This window comes from Palaemon carinicauda, chromosome 33 (genome assembly GCF_036898095.1).
Source record: "Palaemon carinicauda isolate YSFRI2023 chromosome 33, ASM3689809v2, whole genome shotgun sequence".
Lineage (NCBI taxonomy): Eukaryota > Metazoa > Arthropoda > Malacostraca > Decapoda > Palaemonidae > Palaemon > Palaemon carinicauda.
In genome coordinates this window covers 19,385,660-19,408,159 of record NC_090757.1, presented here as the reverse complement: position 1 = coordinate 19,408,159, position 22,500 = coordinate 19,385,660, and the positions used below count along the sequence as shown (strand labels likewise).

The 22,500-nt window shown below is 42.4% G+C and overlaps 1 protein-coding gene across 2 annotated transcripts in view; it reads left to right on the top strand.

Annotated features, from left to right (window-relative positions):
- The window catches only part of LOC137626081 (uncharacterized), a 277,984-nt gene that overhangs the window by 55,447 nt on the left and 200,037 nt on the right, over window positions 1-22,500 (top strand). The gene's annotated exons all lie outside the window — the stretch shown is intronic.

Genomic DNA, 22,500 nt, shown 5'->3' with positions numbered 1-22,500 from the left:
GTCTCCCAGTCACTAAACAAATGTTTTCCAAAATAGAAGAAATGGGCCTTTGCCAAAAGGCCTCGAAGATTACAGGCGCCTGAATATGCACACGAAACCGGACACTATTCCCTCCCAAACATCGCCGATGTGACCATCACCTTGGGCAAAGCAAAGGTTTTCTCTACGCTTGACCCAAAAGACCTCCCAAAGACTGCCATGATCACCGTCTTTGGTACATGCACCTTCAATTACTCCTGTTTTGGCCTTCGTAATGGTAGGGCCACTTTTCAACGTCTCACGGACAGCATCTTAAGGAACCTCCCTTTCTGTGTATGTTCCGTGGACGACATATGTGCATTCTCTTCTTCCAAAGAACAACACCCCCGTCATCTCCGTATCGTGCTCGACCTCCTACAAGAGAACAGACTTGTAGATGAGTACAAAAAGTGTACCTTTTGGGCTAACGAAGTATCATTCCTAGGACACCACATGATTCTTTTCCCCTTCCTGAGCAGCCGTTCAGAACTTCCCACGCCCTCGATTATCAAAACACTGCAAGGATTCTTGTGCATAATCAACTATTATCACTGTTTCCTGCCAGCCATCACTGCCACTCAATGCCCCCTCTACACTTCCCTCAAGGGCAAACCAAAGGACTTGAAGTGGGGTCACCTTTATGAATTGGCCTTCTGTAAGGCAAAGAATGCCCTATCAACCACTGCACCTCTCCTTTCCACCGATACCAGGGATGTCGCTACTTGGCAGTACTTTAGCAGGTGGTCAACGGCTCGCCCCGCATACTGTCCTTCTTCAGTAGAAAACTGTCCAAGGAGGAATCCGGCGAACTTAGACTCCGAATTGCTGATGGTGCGCTTGGCTGTCCACCACTTTAGCCACTAGTTGGAAGGTTCGCCCTTTGTCATTTGCATGGACCACATGCCTCTTGTGCACGCCTTCACTTGAAAGTCCGATGTCTGGTCCGCTGTCAACGTCAACATCTGTCCGCTGTGGTTGAATACAATTGTACCCTTCAACATGTCCTTGTTAAAATGAATCCTGTTGCTGATGCCCGGTCAAGAAACACATTGGCTGCCATTCACCTGCGCTTGGATTGTAGTGCCTTGGCAGAAACCCAACGAAAAGATCCAGAGTACCAACCATGTAGGACATCCTTCACATCCCTTCGTTGGGAGGACATTACTCTCGATGACTCCAACACCAGTAGACCAAAACCATGGATACCTTCTCCCATACCCCGACAGGTATTTGATTTCATTCATGGCCTTTCACATCCCTTACACTGTTCTACTGCACAGCTGCTCAAGACGAATTTCATTTGGCATAGCAATACTAAGGACGATATGGATGGGGTCCCGCACCTGTACTTGCCCAACCTCAAAATTACGTCAAACACGGATTCAGGAGTGAGTAGCTTTCTTCAACCTCAACCGCATTGCCCATCACAAGGACATCGTTACCTGTTTACCATACACTAGCAAGACACAGCTAACGCCCCCTAACATGGGCCCTTTGCTCGTGATCAGTCGTTTGCTAAAGGCTTTCTTCATCAACATTTGTGGCAAAGAAGACTGGGTTTCCATTGACTGCCTAAAACCTGCATATCTCCTGCCAAATGACCCACCTATAGTACGCCTCTCAAGAGCAGGGTGCCCTATTTCACATGTCATTTTTAAAGGGAAGACATTTTTTGCACATGTTTCATACACTCGTACACTAGCAGTTTTTATTTTTATTTTATCACACACTTACCTGCAATGTTATGAGATCATGTTGTGTTTTCATGTTATCACAAGCTTTTTCTTGTTTAGATTTTTTTTACCTTCTTGCTCGCATGTCGGTGTATAAAAACTCGGTGGTTGTTTAATTAAGTTACATGCATCTCGCCTCTCAGTTATCCCCTAATTGGTGCCTAAACACAACATGTAGTTGGAGTTTGGGATTCAAATTGTTTTGAGTTTGTCCATAGATATTTACTTTTGAATTGTTTTTTATGGATTTTTTCTCATTGTTGATGAATAATTCTACGTAATAAAAGTAGACATTATACATTACAAATTTTTTTTAAAAAGGATTTTAGCGTCAGGAATACTTATATTTTAGAGGCTGATAATAAAATATATTGTTATAGAAAGAGTTAAGATATATATCAGAAAATTCATATATATGTATTAAAAAATGCACAGACCGAAACATAAGCAGGTCGTAAACCACTGCCTCTTTTTATGGGACTTAACAAGATATACCGATCTGATCCCTTGGAAGGTCTAAATCTGAGTTTTATTTTGAAAAGGATCACCTTCATACATAATGGTAAGTGTGATCCAACTTACAACTATGAAACCACAGATTTATGACCTGTTCTAACTGAGTTTTTTTTTTTTTTCTTAACTCAAACCTATCGTTCCCTCAGTCTCGGAGGAGTCATTCATATTCTTGCCACTGTATATTTTACTATAGTTCTGGTGCTGAAGGGATAATGGAGAACAGAGGGAAGGGTTCTCTAACTCCCTTTCATATAAGATGTTACCGAGAGAGAGATGGACTTTCAGAAGAAATATTGACTTCGGGGGCCACACATTTGTTAAGGAAAAAAAAGTGTTTCTCCAGATGTGTCGTTTTCTCCAGATATAGATTCGCTCTTAAGGAGTAAAATAAACGCTTCCAGATATGGGGGTATTTAACAAATGAAATATATTGCCTGAAAGACTATTCTTTTGAATTGCTTTCAATTTCAAGATTTTCTTTTTGCTTCTATGGCGTTTTGTTGTGAGGTAAAAATTTTAACCTCCATCTGTTTCTGTCCTTATTAGGCAAATAATTGTATATTCAATTGCCTTTTTTGCTTTTCTATTCTGTTCCCCGTTAATGCAAAGTCTAAGGAATCTTGAGCAGAAAATCAAAGTGCATTTTTTGAGAAAGGGAACTTTGTTAATGCAATTATGTCACAATTTCTATGCATTTCCCAAAAGCTTTTAGTATATTTTTTTTTATTTCCTTATCTGTCAGATCTTCCAGTTAAAATGGTGAAAAGGGTTATTCCGGTAACTTTAGAGAATTTCACTTTAAGATATCAGCTTTATGGTTTATTCACTTCAGAAATATGTAAATTTTCTATAAATTTTATATAGAAATTAGATGGGATAATGATGCTGGTTGGTGGATGCCTTCTTTCTTTGAACTCATTCAGTATTAGAAGTAATTGTATGGATACAGTCGTTGACAATTCGTTTTTTTTTACGTCAAGCAGTGGTTAAAATCAAATGTTATAGCTTTTACTATTCGTACTCAAGGTGAACGCTCTACGTACACACACATACACAGAGAGAGAGAGAGAGAGAGAGAGAGAGAGAGAGAGAGAGAGAGAGAGAGAGAGAGAGAGAGAGAGAGAGAGAGAGAGAGAGAGAACGAACCTCTCGTATTTAGGTTGATTCAGAATCCACCAATTAGCAGCAATTTGAAAAATCACAAGAACACGAAACTCGATTCCCAAATAAACTCTGCTGGTATAATATTCTCTCAACCCATCAGTGAAAAATGTTGCCATCTGGTTCTGATATTGCATAGGAAATTAGATAATCTCTCTCTCTCTCTCTCTCTCTCTCTCTCTCTCTCTCTCTCTCTCTCCTCTCTCTCTCTCTCTCTCTCTCTCTCTCTCTCTCTCGTGATAGAGGGAATTGAGAGATCAAATACTAACAAATAAACATAAATGTTGCTGGTATGTTAATGTTCAGTGGGATTATTTAGGCAATGTTTATAATGTATTTGTAAACTTGAAATGACTATTTATTATTTGTAATAAATGATAGCTTTACAAATTGAACATATAATACATAACCATGGAATGAAGTTTATGGACTAGATGGTGCAGATTGATATAATAACTTTTACGACTTTAAAAACTTAACTGATATTTGCACTTGTCACTTCACATTGTTTCCAATTGAATTTCTATGGGGTTTAAGTGATTTTTAACATAAACCTTGACCCTTTCAAATTTTTTGGTAAGACGATCCTTCTTGAAAAAGCTTGAAACCTGGGATTTCGTATTCTTCAATATATTCCTGTTTTTTCTTGAATCCAGGTCTCGGTCATGCCTATGACATCTAGTTCCTCACTAGTTATCATTGGTGTGAAGTTTTCCGTTTTGTTTCTTACTAACTTAGCATTAAAATGTGCCACCCTCAGGAAATTTCTATCTCTTTTTCTCTTCCTCTGCGTCTTTGCTAGTTTCCCCAATTAACTAGTTTTTTTTTTTTTTTTTTTTTTTTTTTTTTTTTTTTTTTTTTTTTTTTTTTTTTTTTTTTTTTTTTTTTTACTGACCACTACTTCTATCCTCTGTGCATTGGCATTGGTACCTAGATAGGACCTGACATTTCTACTCATTTTGAGGCGGAAGTGCTCCTCATATTCCTTTACCATACTCGCTCCAATTGACATCGTATTGTCTTCCTCTTCCTATTCCTCTGCTAGGGGGAGAATCTGTTTTTGGTGGAAGTTACGTTTCTAGCCTGTTGTTAAGTTTATTTGGCCTTAGCTACCCTTCCTCTAGTGGGTTTCATGTACTCTGTTTTTGTTGGTTATTTCCTCTCCAGGTTATGTCATTGATTTGACCTTATTTTGTATTTCTTCGATACTAATCCCAGTTTCTACCACATTATCTATGACTTCCATGTTCCCTTTTCTAACTGTTGGAACTTGTATATGATCTGTCAATTGTTTTCTTAGTTCTTGGTTTTCATTTTTCAAGTTTTCTATTTCTTGTTCCTGCTGACAGAACAGGCATTCAGTTTATAGTGCAAGTTTGCAGCGCACCCTTCTTTGAAGTCTATGCACCATTTGTTTATTTGGCAGTTTGCACATTTGTGCTCTAATTTGTTTGTCATTTTTAATTTGTGATATTGTTTAATTCCTATGTTTGTAAAACTCAGCTGATAACTTCTATAATTATTAGCATTGTGACCATTAAGACCACTGTTGTAAAAAAGGGTATGTGGAGAATAGTTACCGACCTGCTGGCGCATCCACTTCATCCTAGGTGACTTAACAGCTTTACTGTCCCTAACCCCCTATAAGTACTCCCAAACCAACAGTTTAAGTCTCCTCAAAGTTGGGCTGTCCCAACTGAGCAGTACAAGGCAAAAGCCTGTTTTTTTTTTTTTTTTTTAGGCTAGGGAATACTGGGTTTCTAGGGCATTCAAGAACAACCAGACTCTTAGGTACTATAGAGTACTACCAAGAAGCAACAATTGGGTTTTTTAGTTGGCCAGAATTCCAACAAAACACACAAGCTATGTCAACCTCATGAGTAGTTGACCTTATTTTGCTACAGGTTGGTCACAGGGAGTGGTCAGCATTGTGACGGCCGAGAGAGGAGTTGTTAACTCAAAGGCAGGATGCAATCAACTGAACTTTATTAAGGAACACACTTCTTTATATACAAAATCTCAAGGCAACAGGACATGACCTGTTCGAGAGACAGACAATGTTACAAAGCAAAACGGATACATGATCATTCAGGTTCTTTTCAGTGCGAGGGAAGAGCGCAGATACATGCATAATATATACAACATAATTATGTACAATTGTGTGCCACACGGTTGGTACATGGCTCCCCCCTAAAAATGACATACTGCACATGTTAAATAGGGCGCCCTGATCTAGAGAGGCGAACTGTAGGCGGGTCATCTCGCAGAAGATAAGCAGGTTTTAGACGATCAATGGAGACCCAGTCTTCCTTGCCCCGAATGTTTAGTAGGAATGCTTTCGGACTGCGTCGGATCACAAGGAAAGGGCCCGTGTAAGGGGGCGTTAACGGTGGCTTGCTAGTGTCGTTGCGCAGGAAGACGTGCGTTGCAGAGTGCAAGTCCATTGGTATGTGATGCTTCGCTGGGGGCTTGTAAGTCTGGCGGCACGGAGTAAATTTTCCCACGACGTGACGTATGCACTGGAGATCGTTGGAGGAGGTTGTAGAAGGAAAAAATTCAGCAGGGACGACCAACGGGTCGCCATACACCATTTCAGCTGCCGAGACGTCGAGGGCGTCTTTAGGAGTGGTACTTAGTCCCAGGAGGACCCAGGGAAGTTGAGTAAACCAGTTGCAATCCTTGCAGCGGGACATCAAAGCTGCTTTGAGGGTGCGATGAAAACGTTCAACCATTCCATTGGCAGCGGGGTTGTAGGCCGTTGTCTGATGTAGGGTGATGCCCAGGAGATTCGCTAATGACGTCCACAATTGAGAGGTGAAAGTGGTTCCCCTGTCAGAAGTAATATGCTCAGGGATACCAAATCTTGAAATCCATCCAGAGAGTAAGGCAGATGTATATGAGGCGGACGTTGCAGTTTCCATGGGAATGGCTTCAGGCCAACGAGTGGAGCGGTCGATGACGGTAAACAGGTAACGATGTCCTTGTGATGTGGGTAGGGGGCCTACAACGTCGACATGAATGTGTGCGAAACGACGCTGAGGTTGTGGAAAGGTGCCCACTCCTGAATCCGTGTGTCAATGTACTTTGGAAGTTTGGCAAGAAGTACAGGCGCGGACCCAATCCTTAGCATCCTTAGAAATGCCGTGCCAAATGAACTTTGCCTTCAGCAGCTGTGCAGTAGAACGGCACGAGGGATGTGAAAGGCCGTGAATGAAATCAAACACCTGTCGGCGCATGGGAGCAGGAATCCAAGGTCGCGGTCTACCAGTACTGACGTCACAGAGGAGGGTGGTGTTGGAGTCTTCGAGGGGAAAATCTTCCCAACGGAGGGACGTGCAGGAAGTCCTACAAGCTTGATACTCTGGATCCTGTCGTTGGGCTTCAGCCAGGGCGTTGTAATCCAATCCCAGTTGAACGGCAGCCAACGTGTTTCTTGACGGGGCATCGGCAACGGGATTCATTTTCCCAGAGACGTATTGGAGGGTGCAATTGTATTCAGCTACGGTGGAGAGATGTCGGCGTTGACGGGCGGACCAGGCGCCAGACTGTCGAGTGAAGGCGTGCACCAGAGGCATGTGGTCTGTGCGAATGACGAAGGGCGTACCTTCTAAGAAATGGCGAAAGTGACGGACAGCCAAGTGCACCGCCAGTAATTCTCGATCACCGCCAGTAATTCTCGATCGAAGGTAGAATAACCCGATTCTGCCTTGGACAGTTTTTTGCTGAAGAAGGCCAATGGGCGGGGCGAGCCTTTGACCACCTGCTCGAGTACTGCACCAATAGCGACGTCGCTGGCATCAGTGGAGAGAAGGAGAGGGGCGTGTGGGATAGGAAAAGTGAGAGCTGCAGCAGTTGATAGGGCCTTCTTTTCATTGCAGAAGGCTGCTTCTTGAAGGGGACCCCACTTCAGGTCCTTTGGCTTGCCCTTGAGGGAGGCGTAGAGGGGAGAAAGAGTGGCGGCAATGGCTGGCAGAAAACGGTGATAATAGTTGATCATGCCCAAGAATTCCTGCAGAGCTTTGACGGACGAGGGCGCGGGGAAGTTCTGAACGGCTGCTACCTTCTCAGGGAGGGGATGTACTCCTTCAGGAGTGATACGGTGCCCTAAGAACGACATTTCGTTGGCGCCAAAGGTACACTTGTCGTACCGGACTACAAGGCCGTTTTGTTGCAGGCGGTCAAGCACGATGCGTAGGTGACGGAGGTGTTCCTCTTTTGAGGAGGAGAACACAAGTATGTCGTCCACATAACATACATAGAAAGGGAGGTCCCCTAAGATGACATCCATGAGACGTTGAAACGTTGTCCCAGTATTACGAAGGCCAAAACAGGAGTAATTGAAGGTGTATGTACCAAACGGAGTGGTGGTGGCGGTCTTGGGGATGTCTTCTGGGTTCATAGGCACCTGATAATACCCCTTTAGGAGGTCGAACGTAGAGAAAACCTTCGCTTTGTGCAGGTAGGAGGTCACATCGGCAATGTTTGGGAGGGGGTAGTGATCCGGTTCTGTTTGCATGTTCAGGCGCCTGTAATCCCCGCACGGACGGAGGGAGCCGTCTTTCTTCAGAACGATGTGTAAGGGTGACGACCATGGACTGGAGGCCTTTTGGCATAGGCCCATTTTCTCCATTTCGGCGAACGTCTGTTTGGCGGCTGCCAATCGTTCGGGTGCCAGACGTCTGAATTTTGCGAAGACTGGGGGTCCCATCGTCTTGATATGGTGATAAATACCGTGCTTGGCAGGAACCGTGGGCGTTTGGCGAAGTTCTGGACGGAAAACTTCCGGGTACGACGTGAGGAGGTGGGCGTAGGCATCCGTGGGTGCGCTGATGTGGAGAGCGAGGTTAGAGGGGGCGGGTTGAAGAGGTGTCGACAAGTACGAGTCTGCGTTGACCAATCGTCGGTGGGCGACATCGACCAGAAGGTGGAAATGAGAGAGGAAATCAGCACCGAGGATTGGCATTGTGACGTCAGCAACGAGAAACTTCAATTGAATTTACCATTTCCGAACGATAATGTGAGGTTCTCGTAATCGTAGGTGGGTATCGCAGATCCGTTGGCAGCTACTAAGCGGATGTCGGCAGATGTAGACAGACTACGTCGTGCCTTGAAAGAGTTTCCTTGGCAAAAGAGAACGACAAGCACCCGTGTCTACCAAAAATCGCACGCCCGTTCCTGCATCCTGTAAAAAGAAAAGATTAGAAACATGGGAGGCCACCGCCACAAGCGATGGCCTACTTACACGTTTTTTGGCCACTGACAATCCTTGGCACATTTCTTCGCGGTTGCCCCGAATCTGCAGTGGTAGTAGCAAAACTGCGGCAGATGTGAGGTAGTAAGTGGCTGTAGAAGTCGTTCGTTGGGGCGCGAGCGATTGGTGGGTGGTGGGCGGCTTTGTCGCCGCTTCGGCACGTCACGGGGTAGGCGTGTATGTCCTACGGCATTCATGACAGCTTCGGTTGACGTTGAATAGGCATCCTCGTAGTCAGGGGTGAAGGCGTTGATGGAGGTCTTAAAGTGGCTGTCCATAAGGGCGTCGGCTTTGGTCAAGTCCTTTATGGATAAACCATCGACATCGGGTATGGCAGCGCGTACAGGTTCGGGTAAACGGCGTATCCAAATGGCACGAAGTAGGTTCACCTCACGAGGAGAGCCGTCTGCAGCAGGTTGAAGGCGAGCGATACTGGTCATTTCCCTGCGGGCAACCGAAGCCCTTTGGTCCCCCAACGGTTGTTGCGAGAGCTGAAAAAGCTTTGCTATACGGGCGGCTGGTGACGGCGAGTACTGTTGCAGAAGGTATGTTTTAAGGGCTTCATACGCTATTGGGGTGTCTCCTTGTTCACAAAGCCAGTCGGATATTTCTGGGAAGGTGTCCTCGGGTATCGCCGCGAGAACATAATCCGCTTTGGTGGTTGAGCGAGTCACGCCCCTGATATGAAACTGGACTTCTGAGCGCTGAAACCAAGCAAACGCTTCTCCGGTGGCGAACGGTGAAAGTTTCAATGGGGCAGCGCCAACTGCTTGAGTAGAGTCTGTCTCCGTCATAGTACCAACGATGGAGGGGCGAGGGAGGTGGGGGTGGAAGGCAGTGGGAGCGAGTCGACTTCCGGGGTCACCAATGTGACGGCCGAGAGAGGAGTTAACAACTCAAAGGCAGGATGCAATCAACTGAACTTTATTAAGGAACACACTTCTTTATATACAAAATCTCAAGGCAACAGGACATGACCTGTTCGAGAGACAGACAATGTTACAAAGCAAAATGGAGACATGATCATTCAGGTTCTTTTCAGTGCGAGGGAAGAGCGTAGATACAAGCATAATATATACAACATAATTATGTAAAATTATGTGCCACACAGTTGGTACAGCATCTATCGCTCACCCTTTTATTGCATCGTGCAAGCGCTCTCATTGCACCAAAGTACCGGGCCAGAGAGAGAGAGAGAGAGAGAGAGAGAGAGAGAGAGAGAGAGAGAGAGAGTTATCAATATCAGTTACATATTTTTTCATTGAGTTTTAACTACTATTTATATCTGGTCGTCTCTTCCACACACGTAAAAACACTGGTGCAATTCAGAGGGAACTTTGTAATTCCAACTTTCAGAAACAATCTAAAAGTAAGAGAACATGAAAGATAAAATCCCATGTCGAATCTACAGTTATTAAACTCACTTTTCAAAGCCTCCCTGAATAAATTGCATTTAAATCTTTCTTTAGTGATGAGATCTGCACTGAAATCCAGGAGCAGACTCGTGCAGTTTCTTTGACGAGAATTAAAGAAAGATATCAAACTTCAATATTTGATCTAACTTCCTTCTGTTTGTAAATTGACGTTTTACTTTTATAGTACCATTTCTTCCTTTTATTCAAATTTTTCATTTGCTTTGTATATGGCAGTACCCCAGAGGAGAGAGAGAGAGAGAGAGAGAGAGAGAGAGAGAGAGAGAGAGAGAGAGGGGGAGAGAGAGAGAGAGAGAGAGAGAGAGAGAGAGAGAGAGAGAGAGAGAGAGATTATATGGCAGTAGCTCAGAGCAGAGAGAGAGAGAGAGAGAGAGAGAGAGAGAGAGGGAGAGAGAGAGAGAGATGGGGGAAGTATTGATAACAAGAGTTTTAAGCGGAAGTTAAAATATGGTTTTTAATTTAATGTTTTGCTTTTTAAAGTTTTATCAATCTGGGCAAAGGGGGGAGAGAACGAATATATTCATGGAAAGTAATTTTTCAGGAGAGAGAGAAAACTACTCAAAGCAATGGATCTCTTCGATGCATTTAATATCAGTTTCGGCTTTTATTCGATCAATGTGAAACTGCTTTAGTTCAAATCTGGTCAACAAATGTAAACATCAAGATACGATCGGGACAAAACTTTTAGATCCTGGGTTTCATCAGATGTTTAATAACAAAAAGATTAATTTCAAGAGAATGATTGAAGACGAGTCATATCTGATTTCAAATGAAAGACTTTTGAGTGATAAATGCTACATAATCTATTATTGGTAAAGTTCGGAATTATATAATAGATTGATTATAAAACAATCATATGAAATACTCTTTGCCTGTAAGATAATAGGATAATTAGCAAGGTACGGGGAATTCAATTTATAAGTCAATTGAGAGTATCCAAAATAACGAGTGCATTTCTTGCATTTATTACCTAAATGCAAATAAAGTTGAATTAACTTATTCGATGAATTCTCCTCCACAAAGTGCTTGAACATTCGCTTAAAATATTGCCTTTACATCTATGTAATACAATATGCAATAAGGATGTTAGGGAGTCTTTAACAAAAATATACAATTACCTAGAGGTGCATTCAGTAGAGCGCAGACCTCTGCCGTGGCAGCTTATTTCTCGACTTTTTGCTCGACCTTTGACTCTAAAATGTATTAATTGGCGTTGATTTTCATACATTCAAATATGAACCAACTTTGAAGTCTGTCAGCAATGTTCAAACTTATGGTTGATCATGTGAATTGGACACTTTGATTGACCGTGCCCTTGATCTTTGACTTTGACCTTCCAGAATCTTTTCTGATTTCTAGATTTTTACATAAGTTAATCCATGCGAGTTTCATTACTCTACGATTAAAATTGGAGCAGGGAAGCCGTTCATAAACACACTGTACCAACCGTGTGTCACACGATCGTACATAGTAACATTTCATTTTGTGTATATATTATGCTCTCCCCTCGCACTAAAAAGAACCTGAAATAACATGTATATTTTTCTCACCGTTAACTGTTAACCAGTGTGGTATCAGTTGAACAGGAAATTTCCTGTTGCATTGAACCTGAAATGTGTGTTTTTCTCACCCGTTAACTGTTAACTGGTACGGTGTCGGTTGAACAAGAAATTTCCTGTTGCATTGAGTTTTGTATATGAAGGCGAGTGTCTGTAATAAAGTTACTCAGTTGCTTTCATCCTGTCTTTGAGTCGCAACCTTCTCTCGGCTCGTCACATTGGTGACCCCGGAAGTTGACTCGCTCTTCCCGCCTTCTACCCCCCATTGCCCCTCCGTCGTTGGTACTATGGCGGACTTTACGGAAGTTGGCGCTGCTGCTGCTCCATTGAAACTTTTGTCATTAGCCAGCGTATAGGCCTTTGCTTGGTTTCAGCATGCAGAAGTCCAGTATCGCATCAAGGGCGTGACTCGCTCAACCACCAAAGCAGGTTATGTTCTCGCTGCGATACCCGAGGACACCTTCCCGGAAATATCCGACTGGCTTTGTGAACAAGGAGACACCCCAATAGTGTATGACGCCCTCAAAACATACCTTCTGCAGCAGTACTCGCCGTCGCCAGCTGCCCGTATAGCAAAGCTTTTTCAGCTCTCTCAACAACCGTTGGGGGACCAAAGGGCTTCGCTCGCCCACGGGGAAATGACCAGTATCGCTCGCCTGCAACCTGCCGCAGACGGCTTTCCTCGTGAGGTGAACCTACTTCGTGCCCTTTGGATATGCCGTTTACCCGAACCTGTATGCGCTGCCATACCCGATGTCGATGGTTTATCCATAAAGGACTTGATGACCAAAGCCAACCCCCTTATGGACAGCCACTTTAAGACCTCCATCAACGCCTCCACTCCTGACGAAGAGGACGCCTATTCAACATCAACCGAAGCTGACGTGAATGCCGTAGGACGTGCACACTTACCCCGTGACGTGCCGAAGTGGTGACAAAGCCACCCACCACTCGCTCGTGCCCCAACCAACGACTTCTACAGCCACTTAACTGCCTCCCATCCGCTGCAGTTTTGCTACTACCACACCAGATTCGGGGCAACTGCGAAGAAATGTGCCAAGGATTGTCAGTAGCCAAAAAACGTGTAAGTATGCCATCGTTCGTGGTGGTGGCCTCCCGTGTTTCAAATCTTTTCTTTTTACATGATGCAGGAACGGGCGTGCAATTTTTGGTAGACACGGGTGCTTGCTTGTCGTTCTCTTTTGCCAAGGGAACTCTTCAGGACATGACATAGTCTGTCTATGTCCACTTGGTAGCTGCCAACGGATTTGCGACACCCAACTATGGTTACCAGAAACTCGCATTATTGTTTGGAAAAGGTAAATTTAATTGGAAGTTTCTCGTTGCTGACGTCACATTCCCAGTCCTCGTAGCGGATTTCCTCTCATTTCCACCTTCTGGTCGATGTCACCCACCGACGATTGGTCAATGTAGACTCGTACTTGTCGACACCTCTTAAACCCACCCCCTCCAACCTTGCTCTCCACATCAGTGTAACAAAGGGATGACTATGCCCACCTCCTCACATCGTACCCGAAAGTTTTCCGTCCAGAACTTAGCCAAACGTCCACGACTTCTGCCAAGCACGGTATTTATCAACATATCAAGATGACGGGACCCTCAGTCTTCGCAAAATTCAGACGTCTGGCACAGTAACAATTGGCAGCCGCCAAACAGATGTTCGCCGAAATGGAGGAAATGGGCCTTTGCCAAAAGGCCTCCAGCCCATGGGCATCACCCTTACACATCGTTCTGAAGAAAAACGGTTCTCTCCATCCATGCGGGGATTACAGGAGCCTGAACATGCAAACAGAACCGGATTACTACCACCTCCCAAACATCACCATATCTTAGAAGGTACACCCTTCTTCATTCGCACAGACCACATGCCTCTGGTGCACGCCTTCACTCGACAGTCTGACGCCTGGTCCGCCTGTCAACGCTGACATCTCTCCGCCTTGGCTGTAGACAATTGCACCCTTCAATACGTCCCTGGGAAAATCAATCCCGTTGCCGGTGCTCTTTCAAGAAACACTTTGGCTGCCGTTCAACTGGGATTGGATTACAACGCCTTGGCTGAAGCCCAACGACAAGATCCAGAGTATCAAGCACGTAGGACATCCTGCACATCCCTCCGTTGGGAAGACTTCCCCCTCAAAAAATCCAACACCACCACCCTCTGTGATGTCAGTACTGGTAGACTGCAACCTAGGATTCCTGCTCCCATGCGCCGGCAGGTATTTGATTTCATTCACGGCCTTTCACATCGCTCGCGTCATTCTACTGCACAGCGGCTGAAGACAAAGTTGATTCATCACGGCATTTCTAAGGATGCTAAGGATTGGGTCCGCGCCTGTACTTCTTGCCAAACTTCCTAAGTATATCGACACACGGATTCAGGAGTGGGCACCTTTCCTCAACCTCTGCGTCGTTTCACACACGTTCACGTCGACGTTGTAGGCCCCCTACCCACATCACAAGGACATCGTTACCTGTTTACCGTCATCGACCGCTCCACTCATTGGCCTGAAGCCATTCCCATGGAAACTGCAACGTCCGCGTCATGTACATCTGCCCTACTCTCAGGATGGATTTCAAGATTCGGTATCCCTGAGCATATTACTTCTGACAGGGGTACCACTTACACCTCTCAATTGTGGACATCATTAGCGAATCTCCTGGGCATCATCCTACATCAGATAACTGCCTACAACCCCGTTGCCAATAGAATAGTTGAACGTTTTCAGCACACCCTCAAAGCAGCTTTGTCCCGCTGCAAGGATTTGAACTGGTTTACTAAGCTTCCCTGGGTCCTCCTGGGACTAAGGACCACTCCTAAAGACACCCTCGACGTCTCGGCAGCTGAAATAGTGTATGGTGACCCGTTGGTCATCTTTGCCGAATTTTTTCCTTTTACAACTTCCTCCGACAATCTCCAGCGCATACGTCACGTCGTGGAAAAATTTACTCCATGCCGCCAGACTTACAGGTCCCCAGCGAAGCATCACATACCGACAGACTTGCACTCTGCAACGCACGTCTTCCTGCGCAACGACACTACCAAGCCACCGCTAATGCTCCCTTACACGGGCCCTTTCCTTGTGATCCGACTCGGTCCGAAAGCATTCTTACTAAACATTCGTGGCAAAGACGACTGGGTCTCCATTGATCGTCTAAAACCTGCTTATCTCCTGCCAGATGACCCGCCTAAAGTTCGCCTCCAGATAAGGACGCCCTATTTGATATGTACAGTATGTCATTTTTAGGGGGGGGGGTGCATGTATCAAACGTGTGTCTCGCGATCGTACATAGTAACAACAATTTCATTTTGTAAATATATTATGCTTGTATCTTTGCTCTCCCCTCGCACTAAAAAAGAACTTGAAATAACATGTATATTTTTCTCACCATTAACTGTTAACTGGTGTGGTATCAGTTGTACAGGAAATTTCCTGTTGCATTGAACCTGAAATAATGTGTGTGTTTTTCTCACTATTAACCGTTAACCGGTACGGTGTCGGTTGAACAAGAAATTTCCTGTGGCATTGAGTTTTTGTATATAAAGGAGAGTGTCTGTAATAAAGTTACTCAGTTGCTTTTATCCTGTCTTTGAGTCACAACCTTCTCTCGGCTCATCACAACACACACAAACGGGCGAAACGGTAATCTCCTTCCAACTTCATTGGCATATATAATAATCCATCAACAATATTGAAAGAGACGTATAATAAACACAGTGGCAATGTAAATAGAGAACAAATAGAAACTCTTGATTCATGAAAAAACTTGAATGGAAATTTCATTATTGAAAATATCAGAATTTATCAATCAATCCTATTATTACATTACAAAAATACACATTCTCACACGGTTGATTTCCCTACTAAATTATCACAGAAAATATATATTAGCAATTTACTCCATTCGAACTTGATACATAGCAGATGAAGATGAGCTTTGTGTACGTGACATACAAATAATGTAATTTATTCATTGTGCCACATTTTCAAAATACGATTATAAACTTTAAAATGAAATGAGAAGTGCTCCAGATTACTCGTACAAAATCTGTCCAATTCGGACATAATCTGCATGGCAGAAATATGCCAAAATCAGAATATCAGAACACACACTGCATTTCCCATAAGTTCCAATATTCAACAATGGAAAGGTAAATAGAATTTTAATGCCAATAAACATAGGATTGAACACAAAAGTGAAAATCATGATATTGACAAACTTTAGTACATTTAAAATAGATATTCACACAATGAAATATAGATGGTTAGAAATAGTTCAAATCTCCTACTGACATGTATAATTGATAGTCAATCAAATGCCAGAATCGAATAATACATAATCTATGACTTGTGAATCTCTCCTCCGTAAAAAGAATTTCAAACTACAAACTTATTTAAGTAAAGCACATGCACATTAAGGTTAGTTGATTATAAAAACTCGTTCTTGTGGGGACCTGGTGGTAGCATCCTTGCCTGGTGATTGCCAAACTTAGGTGAGAGTCCCAATCAACCTCGTTAGTTACTTCGGTTGCTGCAACCTCATCATCCTTGTGAGCTAAGGATGATGGTGTTGGAGGAGGCTTTAGGTCTATCTGCTGAGTCGTCAGCAGTCATTGCCTGGCCCTCCTTGGCCCTGCCTTGGATGGAGAGGGGCTTGGGCGCTGATCATTTGTATTTTGGTCAGTCTCAAGGGCCTTGTCCCGCTTGATAGGGCAATATCACTGTCTCTTGCCTCTGCCATTTATGAGCAGCCTTTAAACCTTTAAACGGAAACCCGTCAATGTAACGAGGCATGCATAAACACATCATAAAATATGACACAACTCTATATACAGTATCTATGGTTGCTCAGCAAAATACTGTATGTATAAATTGAACATCTCTAAAGTATTAAACTGGTATGGGATAAGCGAAGAGGCAGTTAACGTGAATATACATTTTTAAACCGATTTCTATAATTCAAGTGGGGAGTGAAGAGAAATGTGAAATTTCAAGTTATTAAATAGATACCTTTTCGGAAACATTAACATGCAATACCAGCGGGAACCCCAGCTCTTTACATTGGCTCCCTGCCCCACCAACAAGAGAACGGCCTTGTAGTCCGGTACGACAAGTGTGTCTTTGGCGCTAACGAGGTATCATTCTTAATGCACCGCATGACTCCTAAAGAGTCCATCCCCTCCTTGAGAAGGTAGAAGCCATTCAGAACTTCCCCACGGCCTCGACCGTGAAAGCACGGCAAGAATTCTTGAGCATGATCAACTATTATCACTTTCCTGCCAGCCATCCCTGCCTCTCTTGTCCCCCTTGCCCACACCCCCACTAAGCCTCCCTCAAGGGCAAACCATAAGACCTGAAGGGCGGTCCCCTTCAAGAATTGGCCTTCGGCAGTGCAAATATGCCCTATCAATCACAGCTGATTCTCCCATTTCCCTTGCCACATGCACCTCTCCTCTCCATCGATACCAGCGACATCGCTAAGGCAGTACTCGAACAGGTGGTCAACGGCTCGCCACACCCTCTGGCCTTCTTCAGTAGAAAACTGTCCAAGGCAGAATCCGGCTACTCTACCTTCTTTTGCGAATTGCTGGTGGAGCGCTTGTTTGTCCATCACTTCCGCTACTTATTGGAAGGTACTCTCATCGTCATTCACATGGACCACATGCTTCAGTGCATGCCTTCACTGAACAGTCTGACGCCTGATCTGCCTGTCAACTTCGACATCTCTCCTCCATGTCTGAATACAATTGTACCCTTCCACACTTCCTGGGAAAAAGAATCCTGTTGCCGATGCCCTGTCTAGAAACACATTCGCTGCCATTCACCTGGGGTTGGATTACTATCAATGACTCCAACCCCGTACCCTCAGTGACATTAGTACTTGTAGACCTAGACTATGGATACCTTCTCCCATATGCCAACAAGTGTTTGATTTCATTCATGGCCTTTCACATCATTCATGCCATTCGATTGCACAGCTACAAAAGACAAATTGGATTTGGCATGGCATTACTGATGATGCTATGGATGGGGTCTTCGCTTGTACTTCATGCCAAACCTCAAAATTACTTTGACACACGTATTCAGGGGTGGGTACCTTTCCTCAACCTTGGCGACGCTTTTCCCACATTCACGTCGATAATGTAGGTCCCTTAGCCACATCACAAGGACATCGTTACCCGTTTACCATCATCGACTGCTCCACTCGTTGGCCTGAACTTATTCCCACGGAAACTGCAACATCAGCTTCGTGTATATCTGCTTCACTTTCAGGATGGATAGCAAGATTTGGTATCCTTAAGCATATCACTTCTGACAGGGGCACCATTTTCAAATCTCAATTGTGGACATAATTAGCTAATCTGCGAATCACCCTACTTCAGACAACCACCCTTGACCCTGCTGCCAACGGAATGGTTGGATGATTTCACGACACCCTAAAAGCAGCTTTGGTGCCCTGGTGCAAGGACTTCAACTGGTTTACCAAGCTTCCCTGGGTTCTCTGGGACTAAGGACCACTCATAAAGATGCCCTGGATGTCTCGGCAGTTAAAATATTAGCAACCTGTTGGTCGTCCCTGCAAATTTTTTCCCGTTTAAAACCTCCTCTTGACAATCTAGAGCTCCAAACACGTTGTGGGAAAATTTACTCCATGCAGTCAGAATTACAAACATCCAGGTAAGCAACACATACCGACAGACTTGCATTCAGCATCGCACGTTTTCCTGCACAACAGCATTAGCGAGACACAGCTATTGCCCCCTAACATGGGCCCTTTTCTCGTAATCCGTTGTTCGCCAAAAGCTTTCTGCATCAACATTTATGGCAAAGAAGACTGGGTCTCTGTTGACCAACTTAGACCTGCATATCTCCTGCCAGATGACTTGCCTACAGTACGGCTCTCAAGAGCAGGGCGCCCTATTTCACTTGTAGGTCATTTTGAAGGGAGAGCCATTTATTGCACCTGTTTCAGACACGCTCATACTGTATCAGTTTTAATTTTTATCTTATCATTTTTTCTCCCCTGCAATGTTAATAGATCATCTTGTGTTTTCATATAATCACAAGCTTTTTCATGTTTAAATTTTCGCTTTTTGATTAAATTTTCGTGACATTCTTGCTCGCATGTCACTGTATGAAAACTCGATGGTTGTTTAATGATGTTTAGTTTCATTCACGTAGCCTCTTGGTTATCACTTAACTGGAGTCTCCGCACAATATATATTTTTTATTTACTTAGGGATTTTCTTCTCTATTGTTGATGAATTATTTCTAGATAACAAAAGTAAACATTATACATTCCAAGTTCTTTTTTAAAAGATTTTAGCGTCATGGGTACTTATATTTTAGAGACCGGTTATAGAATATATTGTTCTAAAATAGCAAGTAAAATGTGTATCAGAAAATTCATATATGCGTAACAAAAAATGCACAGACCGAAACATAAGCAGGTCGTAAACCACCACCTTTTTTATGAGACTTAACAAGATATACTGACGTGATCCCTTGGAATCTCTAAATCTGAGTTATATTTTGAAAAGGATCACCTTCATACATAATGGTATTTGTGCTCCAACTTACAACTCTGAAATCACAGATTTATGACCTGATCTAGCCAAGCTTTTTTTTTTTTTTTTTTTTTTTTTTTTGCTATCTCAAATCTTCTATCGTTCACTCAGTCTCTGGGGAGTCATTCATATTCTTGTCACTATATTTTACTATAGTTCTGGTGCTGAAGGGATTATTGGAAAACAGAGGGATGTGTTATCTAACTCCCTTTCATCCAAGATGTTACCAAGAGAGTGATGGACTTCGAGAAGAAATATTGACTTCGGAGCACAAACATCTTTTAGGTATAAAAGTGTTTCTCCAGATGTGTCGTTTTCTCAGATACAGATTCGCTTCTATGGAGTAAAATAAACGCTTCCTAATAACTGTGTATTTAACCATTGGAACATGTTGCCCGAATGACACTTTGTTTAGGAGAGCTTTCAAGTTGTTTTTCTTTTTGCTTTTATAGCGTTTTATTGCGGTGTGATAATTTCCACCTCCGTCTGTTTCTGTTCTTCATTAGGCAAAGGAAAATGTTTATTCAATTTCCTTTTTGCTTTCCTATTCTGTTCCGAGTTAATGAAAAGTGTAATGCATCTTGACCAGAATACTGAGAAAAGCGTAGTTATTTTCTTTAGAAAGAACTTGGTTAATGCAATTAGGTCAATTTCTATGCGTTTGAAAAACCTTTTATCATATTTTTGTATCATTCATATCTGTCAAATCTTTCAGTTAAAATGGTGAAAATTGTTATTTCGGTAATTTAAGAGGATTTCACTTTGACATATCAGCTTTAAGGGTTATCAAACTTTCTTCACTAATATGTAAATTTTCTATAAATTTTGGGGAAATTAGTTAGGATAATGTTCAGGGTAGGTGGACAGTCTTTTCTCCATTCATATAAGTAGCAATTGTATGAATAGTCATTGATGACCCTTGTTTTTGTGACATCGTCATGGTTAAAATTATATTTTATATCTTACCGATCGGACTAAGTGAACGCTGTGGAGAGAGAGAGAGAGAGAGAGAGAGAGAGAGAGAGAGAGAGAGAGAGAGAGAGAGAGAGAGAGAGAGTATGAGAAAATAAACCTCTCGTATTTTGTGTAATTCCGAATCAACCAATCAGCAGCAATTTGAAAAAATACAAGAACACGAAACTCGATTCCCAATAAACTCCGCTCCTATAATATTCTCTCAACCCATCAGGGAAAAATGCTCATATCTGCTCTGATATTTCATACGAAAATAGATGAATCTCTCTCTCTCTCTCTCTCTCTCTCTCTCTCTCTCTCTCTCTCGTGCATCGTGAGCAAATGATTGAGGGCATTGGGAAATCAAATACCACCAAATAAACATGTTAATGTTCATTAGGATTTAGGCAATTTTTGTAATGGTCTTGTAAACTTGAAATGATAATTTACTATTCATAGTAAAAGATAGATATACCAATTGATCATATACATAACTCTGTAGTGAAAGATTTATGGAAGAGATGAGGCAGATAAATATAATAATTTATTTTATGACAAAAATTATGAAATCCCTCATTATATGGTCCAATGTCATAATTTCTGTGAGAGAGAGAGAGAGAGAGAGAGAGAGAGAGAGAGAGAGAGAGAGAGAGAGTGTAGACCCATTGTTTTACTAAATGCTAGCAAGAGAGAGATTTTCCTCTTCCAAAATATGAATACGGGGAGAATACTACTAGAAATGGAATTTTGACATTATATTTGGAATTTAATGGAATAAAAGTGTGAGAAGTTAATTAGTTGGAGGAAATCCTTATGGTTTAGAATTTTTTAAAGTTAAATTTAAAAATTGTTTTATTATTATTAGCAATTTGTTAATTTCTTGTTTAAATTTTTTATTTGCAAGTTGAATTTATAGAAGTTTAATGTTATGGACGATTTGTTGATGATTCTGTTTAAATTTTTTTAAGTGAAATTTATAGAATTTTATGAGCAATTTGTTAATTTTTTTTTTTTCAAGTGAAGCTTATAAGATTTATATTACTCTAGTAATTTACTAGTAAAAACTGTTTTATAATTTAGCATTTTAAATGGAAGATAACGGAGGGTCGAAAACCTGTATCTTTAACCACAAACAAATTTCAAAAAAAAAAAAAAAAAAAAACTGAGTTTTATAGTTATAAAAGAGAGAGTAGTAAAGTGGGAAGAAACAGTACTCCGGAGGTCAGACTAATTTAAAAGGATTTAAGAGACACTGTCAGTCTGGCAAGTAATGAGATCCAGCTCGTTGTCTCGCGGGAAATCCCGCAGACTTTAGTGCTGCAATCCAGCTCTGAAGACTGTATTTTTAACATACCACTTGTGTACTCTACGAGGGTTCAACTGGCTTCATTGTTTTCGCAGTATTTTAAACTTTTTACTTTCTCCCCAATGAATTTGGTTTTTGTTTCCGAGCGCTGATCTACACTGACCAAATTCCACATATTTAGTTGGTTATTAATTATATTTTAGAAAGTTTTATAGGCTATTCATAGAGGTTTAAATGTCGCTCATAAACTTAGATTTTTTTTCTATATCCCTAAAGGTTTAAAGCCACTCATAATTGGCAGAGGCCAAGGTCAGTGACAATGTTATGGCATAACAATGCCCTAAAGGCTGACCATGCAAAAACCCTCTCTACTAAAACGAAGACCAAGGGGGGAAAGGCAATGGCTGCTGATGACTCAGCAGTAGACTTAAAGGCTCCCCTTAACCCCTCATCCTTGTCTCACAAAGATGGTAGTTGCAGACACTACAAGAAATTATTGAGCTTAAGTGGGTCTCGAACTCCAGTCCAGCTGATCGCTAGGCATGGACGTTTCCAGTAGTTTTCTTATTTTCCACAAGGCTGTTATGGAGGTAATATGTCGTTTCCCAGATTTATGTAATGTTGATATTACTTGCTAGAGGAAAATATTAGAAATTAATATACCTGATGTAAAGTTTTGATTTTACGATTGACTAGGTCTATTCGGGGAATTTTATCCTTCTTGGTAATTGCATCACGCTTTTCTAAAGCTAGAAATGACGTCATGGTTTCCAAAGTCGTGATAACTGTTTTTCCTAATTCTAAAATTTCTCTGTATGAAAACGCGTTCAATTTCTATCTTTACGACAATGCATGAAAAGATCTAAAATTTCTCCGACAATGTTTTAAAGTTTGAAAAGTTGTCTGCGACTATGTAGAAAAAGAATGAAAAAGCCTAAAATTTCTCTGACAATTTTTTAAAGTTTGAAAAGTTGTCTGCGA